General features: G+C 29.4%; 3 long non-coding RNA genes across 6 annotated transcripts in view; 2 read left to right on the forward strand and 1 right to left on the reverse strand.

The window, feature by feature from the left end:
• Positions 1 to 19,324, reverse strand: part of LOC121127167 (uncharacterized) — a 114,000-nt gene that overhangs the window by 29,176 nt on the left and 65,500 nt on the right. The window lies entirely within an intron of this gene.
• Positions 1,309 to 1,959, forward strand: LOC139906766 (uncharacterized). Its single transcript, XR_011782658.1, has 2 exons — positions 1,309 to 1,526; positions 1,593 to 1,959. It is a non-coding gene; the product is annotated as an uncharacterized lncRNA (long non-coding RNA).
• On the forward strand, positions 17,063 to 18,804 carry LOC139906712 (uncharacterized). Its single transcript, XR_011782500.1, has 2 exons — positions 17,063 to 18,009; positions 18,062 to 18,804. It is a non-coding gene; the product is annotated as an uncharacterized lncRNA (long non-coding RNA).

Genomic DNA, 19,324 nt, shown 5'->3' on the forward strand with positions numbered 1-19,324 from the left:
ATCACTACGACGAAGGTAAAAAGGCGGAGCAAGTAGCCAAAAAATTATACTATTTATGTACCCAATACAGTATCGAATGAAAGAGCAAAGCGGTAATTCCAACGATTCCGTTCAGTTAATATGGACGTCGAAGATTAGGCACACTTTAGTAAGCAAATCATCGAAAATGTCGATAAAATAATGGAAATCGTCGAGCTGGACTGGCATGTGAACACTTATTCAATTGTTCAGGAACTGAAAATTAGCCAGGATATCGTTTAAAATCATTCGCACATGGCTGGCCTGAAAAAGATGCTCGATGTATGGATCCCGCACGAATAGGAGTAAAATAATCTTTTGGATGGGATTGATGTTTGCGACTCTTTGCTAAAACGTAACGAAATTGATCCATTTTTTAAGTGTATGGTGACCGGCCATGAAAGTTAGATTACATACGAGAACAACAGCCAAGAAATATCATAGTTAAAGTACGGTGAGGTGGGTCAGATGATTGCCAAGCTCGGATTAACGACCAATAAGGTAAAAATTTTTTTTGGTGGAATTGGAAAGGAATCATCCTTTTTGACCTGCTTCCATAGGGCAGAATACTCAATTCAGACTTAAATTGTCGACAACTGATGAGATTGAAGCAGTCGATTGACCTGAAGTGGCCAGAATTGACCAATAGAAAGGGCATTGTATTCCATCAAGACAACAACAGTTCACACACATCTTTAACGACGCGTCAGAAGGTCTGAGAGTTTGCATGGGAGGTTCTATTGCACCTGCTGTATAGTCTAGATCTGACTCCAAGCGGTTATTACCTTTTCAAGCAGTTGCATAATATACATGAAGATACAAAATTGGCCTCAAGCGAGACTTGTGAACATGAGCTGATCGATTTTTTTACCAATAGGGATGAAGACTTCTTTAATCGTGGAATTATGAAGTTACTTTCAAAATAGACAAAAGTTATCCAACAAAACGGTCCATATTTGTTCCAAATCGGATAATCCTATCTGTACTAATTTTATCGTGAAAATAAAGCAAAAAAACGCTCAGAACTTTTTACTTCACCTATTATTTATATATATATATATATATACACAAGTATATGATGTGATATTCATGCTACCCATACTTGGTGTTAAAAATGAGTTATAACCGGACAACAAATAGAAAAATCTTGTTTTATATTAATAAATACTAAATGAGGAAGAAGGATCACGATGAAGGAAGGAAAAAAATAAAGAAATCAGAAAATATTTCTCTATATATGAAACTTGAAAAATTGTTATTTACTCAGTTATTTATTTTCGTATATGATATATATAAATAGAAATAAGTGATTTAAATTTAAAAAAAAACAAAAAACAACACACACACTAAGATGTAATTTGATTTTTTGTGTTGTATGAATCATACAGCATTTGAAGATCTGCAAGCTATTGTCTTCACCCTAAAAGTGGCTTTCGCAGGAAAAGGTTAACTTTCAGGATCCTCGAAACGCGCCCGTAACACACTAAAGTGAGGAAATAGTAAAAAAGGTAAAGTAGATAAAATTGATTAATATTTCAGAGCAAGACTAAACTTTTTTTTTTATGTGTTCAAAGGTTCTCTTTAGGAATGCAGTCCTCATCGATATCCTTTGCTTAACAAAGAACAACAATCAGTCCTTTTCATCATTAGTTGGAGAGACAATAAATAAAGAAAGATGCGACACAGAGCATTAAAGTTATCAAGAATAAATATTTACTGTTTCCTTATAAATAGTGTTGTGTCGATCCTTATCTATTTGGTTCTGTCAAGTCCTAGAACCGGTCCTATCGGTCTTTAGGACTATTTATTATAGGGATTTTTCATAAAATATCGAGGGTTTATTTAGTGAAATAAGATAAATGAAATATATATTAAGGTTATTGAACATATTTTTCATTTTTTTTTCATTGTAAATATAAATATAAAAGGGACCTATTATATTGTTACTTAGTTATATAATTTATTTTATTATATAAGGGAGTTATAAACAAGGAAAACCATCCTCATTGATATCACGAGGGATCGATTTTACCTTCTTTAAGGACCAACAAGTGGGATTTGACTAGATGTCCTCGGTCCCAAATAATGACTTATAAATGGATGAAGAATCGCCTCCTTCATGAATTATAGAAAAATTGAAATCCGCCTTCTTCGTTTCCCTCAAGTCTTCACCAATATTTTCCATAGGATAAAATTCTTGTAGGTCCTTTTTGTAAGCTTTAAGGAAAACGAACTCAAATAAATTTAAAATTCGTAAATAAACTGACTATACTAAATTTTAGATGGTTATCTGTTTCACATGTATAATATGTGTTTTTCCTTGTGCTTTTAAAAACATACTTAAATATCTGTTAATATATTACATGTATGTAATAGATTTTTCCGTTAAATTCTAGTCAACCCCCCCCTTAAGAATCTTCCAGTGTAAAAGTAAGTATGTAGTATAAAGATATTCAAGATATTTATATCATTAATGCGAACATCCAACGAGGAATACAAGGCTAGTCTACAATGAGAGTAAGTTGCACCCCCGTTGTGTCTTCAATTTTATTTTTATGTTCAAGTTCTATCGTAAGAAGAAAGAAAAAGAAAAGGGAAGAGACAACAAAAATGCCCCTTTCTCTTTTTTTAAGTCTTGTTTTGTCGGTTCTTGGAGGATTCACACTGAACATTTTTGCCTTGAACGTGTTGCCTTATACTTATTCGTCTTTTAACGCTTTTGCCTTGGGTTCTAGCATCCCACGGAGAAGATTCTCTTGAGGTCTTGGGAAAATTAGTTGACCATTTGTACGATTTCCTTAAGTTCCTTATAATTTCGTAGTAGCCGATGCTCAATGTCCCATCCTAGTCATGAACTCTCTAAGTTTTTATGAGTTTGAAATTGACTGTGAAATAATAATTATACTTAGTATTATATAAGTATATGATGTTCCAACTTAAAACCTGAAACTGTGAAGATCTGCTTATCCTATTCAATTCTCAAAGCTCAACAACTCTATAAATCAATTGGGCTCTTGTATTTACTCGTTATTAACAACTAAAAAGGATGCTGTATTTCAGAAAGGGCCTTGAAACTATCCTTTTCTTCCATTTGTTTGGATCCAAAATCTTCACAGTAGTAGAAAGATGGATCATTGCAACATGGAATCACAAAAAGCACACAAGATATTAAAACACAAGATTGCAAGATAATTTACTCCTGAGGTGGAAAGCACAAGTGAAGTATCGAAGAGAGCACAGCAAAATCTATGATTGTGATAACTATTAAGTTAATGAAATATGTTATATAAATATATCATAATCACAAATGCATGTAGGCGTTAATGGATGAGGTCCTCATCTTGATCTATAGCTCTAGTACAATCTTTGATGTAGTTATAGATTTCAGTATCTCTTCATGACTTATTGATGAACAAATGGGCTACACATGAATGCCAATGATTGTTCACATTGGACCGTAGAATTAGTATTCCGTCATTGCTTCCCTATGCTTGAAACCTACGTACTAAATTTTGAAGAATTGTCATTGTCTAGCTTGTTTACCTCATTGTTTCTAATTTCTCAAATCTGAAATACAACGGTAAAAATTCGACTAACAATAAAATAAATAAGAAGAAGTAGTATTCCTTTTTATTATCATCCAAGACAAAAAAGTCTCAGGACGAAAAAGTTCCAAGACAAAACAGTTCAAAAGTGAAACCGTCTGAAGGCGAAAGCGTCACAACGCGAAAACTTTTGAAGGCAAAAATGTTCAACGTGCTTTGTGTTCCTCATTGGATGTTCTTAATAATTAATTAAGTTATGCAACACCATTCTGGCCCGCCGTCTGAAACTTACAATTGTTATTATTATTTAAGCTGTAGAACACGAAATTGGTCAATAAAACCTTTAACTAATATAGGTTTAGCCTTTACAGTCCTTTTAAAAAAATCACATTTTTGAGTATAATTTCGATTCATAACTATATTTCGGCGTGAAAGAACTAAATAAATAAATAAAAATTAAGATCAAATTGAAAAATCATTGCAGCATATTAAAGATTAATTAATATAATTTTTGACTTTATTTCCTAAACAATGTGTATACTAATTACAAAATGAGTAAAATAAGGATTTTATTTGATAGTATATATATATTTTTTTCAATATTGTAACATTATAGCTAAAAATAGAGAATAACTCTTTTATAAATACTTAAATTTTTACCATATAACTGATTTAAATTTACTTTTACAGTTCATCTATAAATTTTAATATGGAATTTTTCATAAAGAAGTAATTTAAGGTTGTACAAAAAATGCCCCAAAATAAAAGGTAAGTAAGTCAATTATTTGAATAACTGTAATATTAAAAAGTATAGGAATATTTGACACAAAATCTTATTTAATTTGAATATAAGGTCTATTTTTTAGTTTACATATAATGTAAAGTAATTAAACAAAGATATCATCTTTCAAATGCCTTTATTTTACTTTATTTTGTATTTTTTAAGAATTGTAATTACGCTAACATCGATAGACTTTATCTTAATTTTGATTTATAAAAATTTTTCAGTTCAAAACATTTTTATTATAATCTTAATTATTATTTTAAAAAAGACCAAACTTATGTAAGCTGGAAGTTGTAGTTGTCATTTTCGTATTTCACGGCTTAAATAACAATAAAAAATGTTGGTTTAGGTTGTTGGGCACTTGTTTCAAGGTGTTTTATCTTACTTCATCTTTACCTCAGACAAGTGTAATCTCTTTATTTACTATAACATAACTGAAATCAAATACAAAAGAAACAAGGAAGGGATATCTTTTAATAAGCAAAAGAGAGTTTTTTTTCGCTCGCCTAGAATCGTTCGCACTTCCGCTCATGAAACTTGAGTGCTTCTCTCGTAGACTTTTTTGGTACCCCATTGTGACAATCCTTTAATATCATAATTAAGGTTATGGCAATCATTTACGCTGCTACTTACAGCAATATTTTCTTTCTGTCAGGTCTCGCCAGTTACGTCAATTAAATTATACAGCCCAGCCAACACATTACGTAATATTAACGAAAGAATATGGTTAAATAAAGGTTGGTTAGAGCTTTACCAGAAATTTATGTTATATTTACGTTGACTCATGGTTATATGTAAATATAACGAATAGATTCGTTATTTTGATAACCATGAGACAACTTAATATTAACATTCCCCGATCATACTTAAGTTAGTATGACGTTGTTTCACGGTTATGAAAATAACAAAAAGCTAAGTTATTATAACTTTGTATCATGATTATTAAAGTATCTAACCCAAAATCGATGATATGATTACCAACGATTACACAAGTATATGATGCTCAATTGCACATTTCCTAAAAACTATTGTAATTTACTCATTTTTTACCCTGAATCCAAATCTGGCATCCATTTTTTGATTTGAGGAGCCAATTTGGAGAAAATTGTACCTATACAAATTTAGAAATTTGTCCTATTATTGTATGATTATGTGCTTGGGTGAAAGATAGAGGAAAAATTATTAGAATGACTTTTCTACACTAATTCAGGGAAAAATTATCAGTTTCTTATCCTTCCGTTGATTGAAATCAAGAATAATATTTTTAAAAAAGAACGTAAAACGTCGAAAGGGAAATGCTCATAATTTAGGATTCATTCGTCTTTGATAATTATCAAAGTTAATTCTTTAGCAGATTTTAATATTAGTAAATAATATTTAATTCTAATAATTGTCAAAATAAACTTCAATCATCGGAACCGGTTTAATAAACTTCTGCACCCACCCCCACCCTGGGTTGTAAGTTTGTAAATAGATATATGTTTGTCGATGAACAGGATAGCAGAAACAGGTTAAACCTCTTTCTAGGCAAACATGTTGTTACCTAAATATATTATTTTCTTTGATTGAAACACACAGACCAATAGACGAACAAATGTATTTGGTACACAAAAACTCTACGGGTGTTCGTCCGAACTTTCCAGCAATGAGTCAGAAGTGGTTAGCCAGACAAGCCACAGCAAGAAGTGGAAGAGTGTTTGCCAATAGATGGAATCTGTGCGAAATGAAATGAGAAGATAAATACTACAAGAAAACAATGTACTCAACGTTGAACAGCTTGAACCGAAGCAACAAGAATTTGGGACTCTAATAATGAGGATTCCTTATTGTTATTGACAGATACTGAGCCTGAGAATAGGATGACAATTTGAATAACATTAAGTAAAAGTGTTTTTCCTGAGATTATTGAAGATATAAATACTATTGAGTTCCCTAAACTCTACCGTTAAGAATAGTGAAGTGCAAAACTCTCTCAAGAACTTCTTACAACACTGGGCTTTGAAACACAATACTAAACACCCGGTACTTGATTATTTTCTTGATATTTCTTATTTATATTATATTAATATATATATGTGTTATTCTTTTATGAATACTTAAGTTTTAATTATTTCAGTCTTGGTGTTATATGTACTTGTATATAATGTTAATATTTTCAATTTAATAAAATATAATATTGTGGTACGTAATATTTCGTGTATTAGAAAGTGTTTTCATTACAATAGGGTTATTAAGGAGATGAGCTCTACCATTAAATATGTAAGTGATAACGTTAGATCAACGTTATTTGAAAGTTGTTTTTAACCACCAACCAAACAACTATGATATAACGTTCGATCAACGTTATTTGAATATTGGTTTTATCATTAGATAACGTTAATACAACGCTTATACAGCTTTCCTGCGCCAACCATGTATTAACCATAGAACAACTAAAATTAACGTTTTCACGGCGTTCATACAACTTAAGGGTTACGTTAATCCAACGTTATATCAACACTAAATTGTTGCTTGGGAGCTATGTATATAAGTTTAAGGTTGGAGAATCTTAAATTATAAATCCTTTTGTTTTTGAAAATGTTAATTACGAACAAGTTTTTTTATATTTTTTAACAATAATTGTCGGTTTTGGACTCTTCATTATCATTAATGTTAGTTTATTTAACCTGTTTCCTTGATATTTTTCTTCAAATTGTATATTACTCGCTTTTAACATTTCTAATCTTTAATATCTAAATGTACTATTAACAAATAAATATTGGTGTTAAAAAAAAAGTAAAGGAAAAGTAAAAATAAATGAGGTTGTGTTAAAAGGGGTGTCCATAAAAAATGGAAGGGGAAAAATGGCAGGAAAAAAAGAAAAAAAGTGACTTAGTGGAAAAAGTGACAAAATTCGTTTAAACTAATAAAATCCATGTCACCAATATAATATATATTATGACAGGGAGCACTATATGAATGGAGAGTGCACTCATTTTCAGAAAATACATAGGGTGACATAAATAATCATCTTTAGTATATCTACGCCAATCAAACGCCAAGTAGACATAATAAAGGTGCTTGTGTATGTCAATCCAAGGTAACTAGAAATACAAGGTAAGTCAATTATGCATATTTGGATTGATGTCACGTCGCTATTTTTATTGTATCATGCAAACTTTCAGCCAAAAAGAAACAGAAAATATGCCCGAAATCATCTGTAGTTAGCCAAATAAGTTAATCATACCAACTGTTATTTATCTCTTTTATGCTCGCAGACTATCACTGTCATATTATTTTTTAACCATCTTTAAAATAAATTACATATTATTAAAATCTAAATAGTATTTTATTCGATACTGTATTATAATATTGCTTAATAATATTTATAAAAAGAGTAGTTATGATAAGTTATTATACCATTTCTATGAAGAAATAGCCAATCAAATGGTCATAATACCGGCAAATATATTGTACTACTTGACTATAATTTTTATTGATTAGTATACTGAACGTCATTGAAGCAAATGTTTAAAGAAACAAAAACTAGTACATATTTATATATTGAAACTTAAATTTAGGTCATGGTTAAGTATACACGACAGCAAAATGAAAAAAATATCCACCAACTTAACAACTTTTTGGACTTATCTCTAAAAATCTTGAAATTGTTTGCTCAATTTGTGTTCCGATATAGAGAGTTCAACATACATTCTGCCACGATATGAAATAATTTTGTGAGTAAATATATTAAAATAATGCTAAGAAATCCAACTTTATTAACCTCGTTTATCGAGGGTCTTCTATATTAAACACAAATCTAACTGATTGGAATATCATATATACCAAATAAAACTTTTTAAATCTGAAAGCAAGAAACTGTTTCCTCGCGTTTTTAATATATTTCATGAAAAGATAATTGTTTTTTTGGTTATATAAATGTTCAGGAGTTGATGATTGAATCACAATGATACAAAATGAACCCCTGGAGTTATAAAATAGAACTTCTTATACGTTGACATCATTATGGATAGGTAAACTGGACGTTACCCCGTTCTTGATCATATATTCATGTATAAATTCACTTTTGCAATACTAAAAAAAAGTATGTTAAGTTATCCAATTTATACAAAGGCGTCTGATAGCTTAGGACTACGATTGATCCTGATGTTAATCGGTCTCGAAATATGACAAATAAAAAAGCTGGAAATATGTACCTTGATTTAACTGCAAAATATTTTGGAATTGATTATTTCTTACTAGTGATATGTTAAATAGAATGGCTGAGAGATAAAAAACTAATTTAGGAAATGTTGATACGATTTTTTTTTCAAGTTCTCCTTTCATTGACATAAATTTTTGCTTCTTGTTCTCCGATTGGAGGATCTTAGAAGTTTCCTGAAGATGCTGATTTTTTTTCCTAAGAGATTTGAGTTCTTGAGTCAGGATACCTTTTTTTTCCCATTGTTGATCTAGATATTTTTAAAGTCAGGGATCTGCACACTTGTATGTATTAATCGTTCGTTTTCCCTGTATAAGTTTGAGTCGACAAGTGGTATATTTTTACTTTGCTACGAAACGATGTGTTGAACTAAGGCTTTTACAAATTTAAGCTCAACATCAAGAACAAGAGCAAAATAATTGGGAATTGGAGTTGTTTCTTCATTTGCCTTCAAAACGAAATCGACAAAATCCTTTCTTTTCTTCTTTGCTTCACTTTTGGTTGGTATCGACAGATGTTTTTCTCATGGTACAAGATTTTCGGAAGGAATAGCATTCGATTTTAATTTTTTTTGTTAAAGGCAAGCCCAATAGTTTATTCCTTAATTCTCTCTCATAGTCGTTTTCTTCAAAATGATTTTCACAAATTCTGGGTGTCTTTCCAATGCAACTCTTTCGATGGCAGGCTCTTTCCCAAATTTTTATCCTTAAGCAATGCTTAGGGAAATCGTGGTAAACCACAATATTAGGTGAGCCACAAATGGTAACTGTACAAACCCAAGTTTTATTGCAGGACTCCATTGCCAGTTACAATATAAATTTATAAATGTAATATAATAGTAGTTTATTACTAATTACTATTAAAACGATAACTAAACAATATATTATTATCGAATCTGACGTCACAAAAACAATTCTTCTATTTAGGTTGACTAGCGGTCGTTACCGTACAACAGTTTGAAAAGGAGTGCTGGCCCGATGTATGTTTATGATGTACCTTGTATTTCTAGTTACCTTGTGTCAACTTATGTATAAGAAGTGCACTCTCCATGTATATAGTGCTCCCTGATTAAGATCAAAGAAAAGTAAACAAATGCGACAGTGGTGCGAATGGAAGATGGGCTAAACCCTTAATTCTCCTGTTACTCATGGATTGGCAAACAAGCATTTGTATAATATTAGACAAGAGCAGTGTTTCCACTTTGTTATAATCCAGGATACATCAGAACAAGAGGCGGTTGGCTGCAGTGCAAGAAACCACTGAGAGGATGCGGGAAGGCAGTCAAAGGTGGAGTTGCTGGAGATTGCGAGGAAAGTTGTAAAGCTCAGTACAATTGGAGCAATCTGAAAGTGTAATAGAATGTAGGTAAAAAGTAAAAGTCTAAAGAACGAAACTGACTGCATTACGTAGTTAACTAAAGGAATCGAATGCTTAAAGTTGGATATCTAGGACTGTGAATTCATACTTGCAATATATCAAACAAAAGTTAAGAGAACCATAACTTATGACTTATAGACTGTTTCATCGAATTTTTATGTATATTTTTCTAGTATGAACCATGACATTTATATGAATATTATAGTTCTTTACATTAATTCATTTCAATTTAGAATAAGAATCCGGCTCCAACTTAATTAATATTTAATCCTTTCTTTTATTTCCATCAATTAATATGATTATTGATTACATGGAAATATATATTTAATGACGTCAAAAATGGCTCTAAAATAATTATTCGACACTCATTCAAATATTTAAATTGATTAACAGCAGTATGAATGGTTGGGGGCTAAATTTATGGGAAGGTTTCAGAACCTCAAAGGTTTTTTTATATTTCTCTTAACTGTATTGTAGTTTAAAAGTTGGACATTTGTGAAATTGTTTTATCTATCTAACTCAAGACAATAATAGAAAAATACAATTTTATTTATTTATTTTGATCATGATGGGTATTAGTCCATTTCCGGTTATCTTAAATTCACTAATTAAGGCGTTTAAAATGTTGTTTTATAAATAAAATATATATTATCAAATTAGTGATTTCCTAATTATGGATGTTTGAAAAATGCGTAACTTTCAACAAATTTAGATAAAATATAAATCCATCCAAAAAAATCAAAAAAGTTGCTAAAGAGAATCATAAAAGTTACATGTATCAATTTGTGATAAAATAGATATGTTGAATTGGTCGATGTCTAATCATACGCCCACTTCCAGACATTACAATTTTAATGGATTAAAATAACTTAATTGATATCCTACATGTAAACATAATAAAGTAAAATATGTTTATTAGGATTATCACAACATGAATATTATACATCAGTTATTATCTTAATGTTGAAACATATCAAACACAAACATTTGGATAAATGAAGTGACATATTTTTAATTTAGATGTGCATCTCATAGGCATAGATCAATTTTAATTCATTAAAGACAGAAATAATTCCATGTTCTATAAGAATTAGGAGAAAAGAAGAGATTGGAGATCATTTATCCTCAACAAGAGATGCTCAATTTGAGATTTCGATGATGTTGGAATGAAAATTTATCCTAAGAAGTCAACCAAACTAAGCTAAGCCTCATACGAGAGTAGAGTGGATTCCTTCTTAGGGTAAGGATCTATGCATCTATATATAATAATGAATATATTGAAGGGGTGTAAGTATGACGGGATCCATTCACTTTCAGATTAATATATAAGGCTCTGAATGTGAAATATGAAATGTTAATTACAAATACTAATAGGTACTACAACAATTTGAAGATATTACCATAAAACTATAATGTATCAAAATAACTCAATTGAACCATTCTAAGATTGACAAATTTGATATTTAGAATTGCTTTTAATTTGACAATTGCTAAGGCATAAAATTATTACTCAATCATTGACACCGGAAGAAGTGGACTTCTATGTTCTCCAAGAGTTAGCACCAAAAGAAGATAGAGGAAATCGTAGTAAGATCGTTAGGAGATTGTTATTTGACTTTAATAGATAAAAGCATGGATTACCAGGGCTGCCAAAAAGTATTGATATCATAAGGTATTACGATACAATATCAATGCATATTGGTATTGATATTCAAAGAAAATATCGATACAGATTAAAACTGGTTATTACGAGGAGTTATTGAAAATAAGTGACGGAATAGATCATTTTTATGTGATATGTGTTTTATGTGATTTTATGGACCAGCTAACATTGAGAAAGATGTTAAGTAGTAATAGCATAATTATTAGTAATAACTTAATTAGGTATTATCAACAATTAATTTAAGTAGACTCCGATTGCTTTTATAATGGAAATTCGAAATTTGATTTTTTTTGCGTAAGTTGGATAAGGCATGGATTACTATTCGCTTTTAAAATCATGCAACCTCTTTATTAGAAGTATTTCTATTTGGATTCAATAATTTATATAAATATATTCTTTTAACATCAATCAGCTATAAATAAATATAATTTTGCATAGAAATTGATTATTCTTCCTAGGTGTTAAATATGCCTTCAAATTGTGTGGTTCCTAGTTGTCACACTGGTAAAATATCTGATCGAAAGCTCAATGATAATAAAATAAGAAATTATTTGCAAAAAGTTCAAATATCAAGCATGGATATTCTTAATAAATAGAAATCAGCCATATCAATAAATTAGATACCTGGTAAAAAATACTATATATTTAATTTAAAAACATTTGATGAGTGTTTATATACAATTATTATTGTTTATATAGATGGTAAATACGTTGATAACTCTAAAAAAGTTTGTTTTTTCTTCTTTTTATACATGAAGATTTTGAAACATAAACTAAATGAATAAATGGGGAACTTAAAGTACGTTTCTTAAAAAAAAGTGTTATACCATCTTTAAAAACAAAAGTGACAATTAAACAAAGGACCTGTATAATGTCAATGACCAATGAGAGGCGTAAACGGAAAAGTGATCATATAGAATTAAGGGCGCAAAAGTTTTTAAGACAAGATGATATTTCTAATTTTTCGAAGCTAAAACAAAAATTAGATATCAATTGTGTGTCTAAGGAGTAGATTGAATGGAAGATGAAGTTCGATTTAGGAACATAACAATTTCAGATTAAGGCATTTTACACAACACACAAAATTAGTGAAATGATAACTCTGTTTTTGTGAAAATAATTAATTATTATTTTGGTTTAATAACTATATTTTTATTTAATTAATGATTGATAACTAGTTTTAATTCATTTTAGGTTGCCCTTTTCTTGGATTTTGTGTAATAATTCAAAGAGACTAAAATATCAAATGTGGAATACTGCAGATAAGATTTTAATTAATGAAATAAGTCATTGGTGGTTGTAGAGTGAATAAATACATGTAGGTAAGTTCTAAATTTACTTGCTTTTTTGAAGACTAAGTATGAGGATATTACCAAACGAGATGCAATTATTATAATTAACAGCTTCATTCAAATAATTTCTGATATAGCTCAATTGCTTACTTATGAAAAAATATTATTTATTTCCAAACAATACATGATAGGATTTTCAAATAAAAATAATAATTATAGAACTGAGCAAGAAGTAAGTTTATTTGTTACTTTATAGGTGAATTACTCCACATCGAGTGATAAATGTAATCATGAGTTATTCCAATTAAAGATTCAAAGTATTCATATCCAAAAATACTGTAATACATAAGCATCCAGAAATAAAAGATGAACTTGCTGTCCCAATAAATCATCAGAATCAATATGAAATTAAATAAATATCAACTCAACTTCATTATGTGCCATATTTTTAGTTTGAGTAGTGGCGATAATTACGATTTGTTGCATTAAAATAAGCAAAATATGGACTAACGTATGCTTAACATGTTGAATAATTCGCACTTAAGTTCTGTACCCATAATATAAGTTAAAAATTCCTGAGGTTAAATGTACATATTCACATAGAAATTGTCTATATATTTATACAGGATGAAGCATCCTCTATAATAAACACTTCAAAAATGAACTACAAACATAATCATCTAGGAAATCAAATCAGAAACACTATTTTCAAAGTATTAGAAAGGGAAGATCAAATCCAAACACAAGAGGTGAGACGAGAATTACTTAATGTGAAGCCCTCTTTTCCAATACAAGAGAAATATGAGAGAGATATTCCTTCAAAAATTTATCGCTTCGATATGGTTTAATACGAGTTCCTTCCTCCATACTCACTAATAAAGGAAATCTTTTATAAAAAATTAGCACTCCTTCGACAGGGTTGAATCATACTTGATCATTGCTTTTAGAGGACTCTTTCACGTTTCACCACCAAAAAATGAAATTTTTGACAAAATCTTTCACCAAACGATCCACAATTATATGCTTCATTACTTCAATCACAAATGAGGGTTTTCAATGGACGATCCCTGCGTTCATGATTCATCACTTTTTTCCAAGAATTAATTATTTTCTTCTACAATTGCTATTTAATAGAAGAATTGTATATTATTTATTTTCAAAATTCTAATAATGAGGTTGCGTGGGTTGTGTATATCCAAATATTAAGCAATCCATGGATAATGTGAGTTTTCAAATAATGGGTTGAAGGAGGTCGTAGGTCACAAATAGTCTAATTATTAATTATTCATTACTTTTATTTTTTACTCTTTCTTTTTTATATTGTTGGTGACATCCCCGTTTGATGAGAATTAAATAAGCACTCCTGCATTAATGCCCGTTAAAGTACAAAAAGAAAGACTTAATTTTGACCATATGTAAAAAAGCGAAGATCAAATAATTAAATCGAAATAGACTGAGAATAATTTAGTATCATGAGGGATTCACTAATAACCTATCGGCTATTTCTATTTAGTATTAAAAGTTCCATGGGACAATTTTGTAAATTTTTCGGATTTCTGAGCTCATTTAAAAACAGGAGGGCGTATTTTTTAATCAAGTTTCTAGATGATATGTGATGCAATTACAATAAATCAACTTTAAAAAAATATATATATGTAAAAAGGAGAAAAGCTGGTTTTTCTATTTCTATCTATTTTTGTTTCATGAGAAAATATAAGTTTATTTTTGTCACATAAAATTTGACAACTTTTAGAAAAAAGTTCTAAAAACTTTGTAAAACCCCCGTATTGTTTAATTGTAATTCATTTTTTTAAAGTATAATACTATAGAGGAGCTGCAATAACCTCTTAAAGATTGTACAGCATTCAATTAGATTATATGACAGAATAAAAATTTATTTTGGTAGGATTAGGTTCTTAAGCAGGTGATCTGAATTTATAATTCTTCTTATATTTTCAATTTTTTGACCCATTGTTTTAGTGATATAATATATTTTCATCATGAATTTTCCGATCTATTCTTAATCTATTGACGATATCCCTGATATCCGAACTTCACCGAACAGAGACGTCACATTTGGTGATTTGGATATAGAAGGAGGACATAGAATTGAAACGTATCTCAAAAATGATTGTTCTTGTTCTTTGGGACTATTGGATCCATTAGGAAACAAAACTCCATGTTTTAATAGATTTGATTACGAATGTGTTTCTTATCGCTGAATATATGTCTTTTTTATTCCCCCATTGATTCATAAAGGGTATGTGTTTGGACATATTGATGTCCTGGATAGGGAAGATCAAAATTCGAAAGTAGTCAATGAGTGAATGTATAATCCACCCCTTTTCTATAATCAGAGACTCATCTTGGAATTTTGATTGTACAAATAACTTATCAATCCATTTTGATCTAGAACAAGGATTCTAGCACGAATCTACACCTGATGTCTTTAGATCACGTGAAAAAAGAAAGAAACTATGTTTTAATGTGAAGGGTGTGATTTGTACAGTAAATATTTGAAGGTATTAATTTTAAGGAAATGGGATTCGGGATACTTTATTTTATATGAAGGAAATAAAGTGTATAAGACAAATACTACAATCAATTTTTCTATTGTTATTTTTGTTGTGATGTCAACAAAAGGAAAGTTTTATTATATATTTATGTTATTTAACTTTTATCATATAAAATATAATATTAAGTTGTAATCAATAATAAACCTAACATTAATTAATTTATAGTTGTTTTATTTTGAAATTTATATTTAATTTTTGTTTTATTTTGAAATTCATGTGTAATTTTTGTTTTAATCGAACAATATACTTATTCAGAGATGTGAAATACTCCTTAATGAGTATTTAATCTAGGTCAATTTAGTTTTGTACCTAAAGGTGGGGAAATTTCAATTATATACCATACTAAAAAAATTATGTAAATTAACTTTGCACAAGATTGCAGATACTTTCTGTTCTAGGCACAGCTATATTCTATTAATTCCAAACCAAATGACTTAGCACAAATTTAATTGACGAATTTGAACAATTTTGGTGAAATTTCAGATGTTTTATAGGGCAGGTCAACTTAAATCTAACATGTCTTGTTGTTATTCCTCGCATTTATAGTTAAACCTCCCATTTCGTTCAGCTGTACCAATTATTATAGCTGTATTATTTTGTTTATAATTTCCATAATTTGCGCACTTGGCAGTCGGTTAATTAAAATATTTATATAATAGAAATTACAGAGTACTATGCAAAGAATAGTAAACTAACATCATCTCAATATTAAGAAAAATAATTGTTTTTTGTTTTATTGTAATTGCATCAAATATACAAATAAAAAACTTAATTAGTTATATAAATCTTAATTTTTAGGTACTACAAGAGACAATGTGCTAATAATAATCGGGTAGTTCGAGCAAATCCATTCATTTATGATATTCCCTCGTTCATGTGTACCGGATTATGAAGTTTTTTGAATAAATAAGATGTATTTAGGTTATAAAGACCTTTTTTTTATAGAAAAAAGGTCAGAAGATACAAATTTAGGGTAAATTAACCTGTTTTGTGTATTTAAAGTAATAAATTTGCCATTGTTTATGATTTTGGACACATAAAATTGTAAATATGGATGATATTTTTTTTAATAGCGGATAGATAGACATTTTGCAAAAAATGCATTCATGGGAATATTTGCTCTTTTTGAACAATTACAATCAAACCTTAGAAAAAATTATAATATTTCTTGGATTGTAAATTTATTGTGTTATAAAGTTTGTTGTAACACAAAAAGTTTAGTTGATATTAAGCTCAAAATACTTTTTTTTTTAAATCGTAAAATTTCAAAACTTTGGAGCCATTGAACCACCTTAAATATTTTTCAAAACCGTTCAAAATTTATATACAATCTTCACCCAAAAAGGAAAAATTTGCAACCCTCGCAACTCCACGTTTCTGAAATTTAAAAAATAAGCTCCATCTCAAGGTTAATATAAATACAAGGTTATAACACAACCCGTGTACGACTTATATTTGACTTCCAGCAAGTTTTTAATATTGACGTCATAGTAGATAAGTGGTTGCATGTTCAATCAAAATCTTTTTTTTCTTGCAAGCAGAGGTACGATAAATTAAATTGAAAATCCTAGCAATAATGATATCATAGCATATGGGTGGTAATGTGTTATGTCAAAATCTGCCTATCTTGCCTAGCAGTCGGTACAATACAACACATTAAAAATTTTAGCAAGCCCGATGACATGATGGTCTAACCTTGTTCCACTTCAGCTCGTACACTTATACACTTTTAAATGATGGCCCTTTATACGAAAATGGTGTACTATAAACATGTGTGGACTGAAAGCAATCATCAATTCTTCATCTTCTTGCGAAGAACTAATGAATAATGAATAAGGTTGATAATTTTGGGTAAGAATAGAAAAGCGTGCGTGGAGAAATAAATAAATACGCATGACATCATTGATAGAGGATAATATACGTCTTCCTCTATCAACAACGTTATCAATTCCCACCTTTATTATTCAATATTAATATAATATTAGATACTGATAGTCGATAGAGAACTGAATAAAATGCCTAAATTAACGTCTCCTTCTGTCTCGATTTCTGGAAATGGAGGCCCAGGAATTTGGAAATACTTACCGTACGAGAAATATATGGCTTGTCAGATTTGTCGATATAAATGTGCCTTTAGTCCCCTGTCTAGAATTAAACGGCACTCATTATCCTCACCTCATATCAAGAGCATGGATATTCATCTATAAAATCACGTTAATGATGAATACATCAAGTCAGACTTTAACTCTGATCTCACAAAGATGCTTATTGCATGTAATATACCCTTATCCATTGCTAATCATCCTACGTTCAAAAGTTTATGGAGAAATACACGGGTAAACCCGTCCCTTCCCGAGGAAATATCATTAAATTAATGGAGGATGTTGGTAATGATGTAATTTATAGAAGTACCCCCTTTGTAAATTGTGAAGTTGAGATAATTTCCAGCATGTTTTGAGTCATCCACACCAAATTGCGATCAAATCTATCATTAAAAAGTATAAAATATTTACTAATTTCCAAATGGAATTGTGAATTTTGTACCATCTAACAGTAAGTATTCTTTTTTTTTTAAATCTAACAATAAAATATGATCTTATTTTAGCTAAAAATATCAAGAATTATGATACACAACTCATTAAATGGCAAAAACAATGGAGGTAGTATTTTTGAATGGTTTGCAACTAGTTTGCCTGACACTAGTTTCTTCATTTAAAGACTTGGGTATGATCATTAGGGTTGCCAAGATTACATAGTCATTAAATATTACTTTTTTATCACTTAAGGATTAGCTATTGTTGATAATTCCAAGAAATGGTGTTCAGAAAACTCCTTAAAGGCAAAAACAACTGCTTAAATGGCCCCAATAACGGAAGCAGTTGCATTGGGTGTAGCATTATAATTGGCAATTGTGTGTATTCTTCATGATAATAGTATGTTGTTATTTAAGCATAAATAAGGGGGGATATTTTTTGATGCTCTTAATGAGGAGTAATTTCGCCGGACATTACTAGATAATTAGCTTTTGCTCTAAATCTTTACGTTGGATTTAATTATAAATTTTTTATTAGTATATTTATTGTCTAATTTTATGATTTTGATATTTACTTTATTATTAATAATTATTTAATGAATACCGATGTCAGACCAAGAAAATATTATTTGGACCAATCTATTATTTCAATATTCTGTGTTTATAATTAATTGTTATTATCAGTTATAATAATTTCTTTATTTTTGTATATTTAACTTAAATGTATGATGGTTTATTTTTTAGTATGTAGATTATATTTAATTTAAGCCTTCTTTTTTAAACTTGGAGCTTCAAATATACTTCGAAATACTTTACTTTGTTGTTTCATTAGTTATTATTCTGAGAATATGGTTCATTATTAATACAAGTGTAACATTTTCAAATATACTGTAACGGATAAAAAACGTCTAAGTCAATTATACGTAGTATATCTTTATTTATTTATTTATTTTCTTTGACAAATATCACTTAGTATTTTAGTAAAATTTAATTAATTACATTAACCGAGGCTGTATTTGAGTCCATTTTTTCCAAGTCTTTATATTCAGAGGCCAAGTCAAGTAAAAACCCACGTTCAGAGTCCAGACTCAGATAAAATATTTTTTTAACTATAGAAACATTTTTTTTAAACAAAGCAATCTTAAAAAGAAAAAGAAAAAAGGGAGTCGAGAAAAAAACAACAACAACCTCACCTATAATACATAATAATAAAAATAAAAGATATCATCTGACTAATTTGTATAAAATATCTAATTAAAAATACAATCACAACACGCGTGATAAAAACCGACATTCATTAAGGGCAGCGTAGGCTATATTTTTGTGAAGTTTAAT

The sequence above is a fragment of the Lepeophtheirus salmonis genome, chromosome 12, assembly GCF_016086655.4.
Source record: "Lepeophtheirus salmonis chromosome 12, UVic_Lsal_1.4, whole genome shotgun sequence".
NCBI lineage: Eukaryota > Metazoa > Arthropoda > Copepoda > Siphonostomatoida > Caligidae > Lepeophtheirus > Lepeophtheirus salmonis.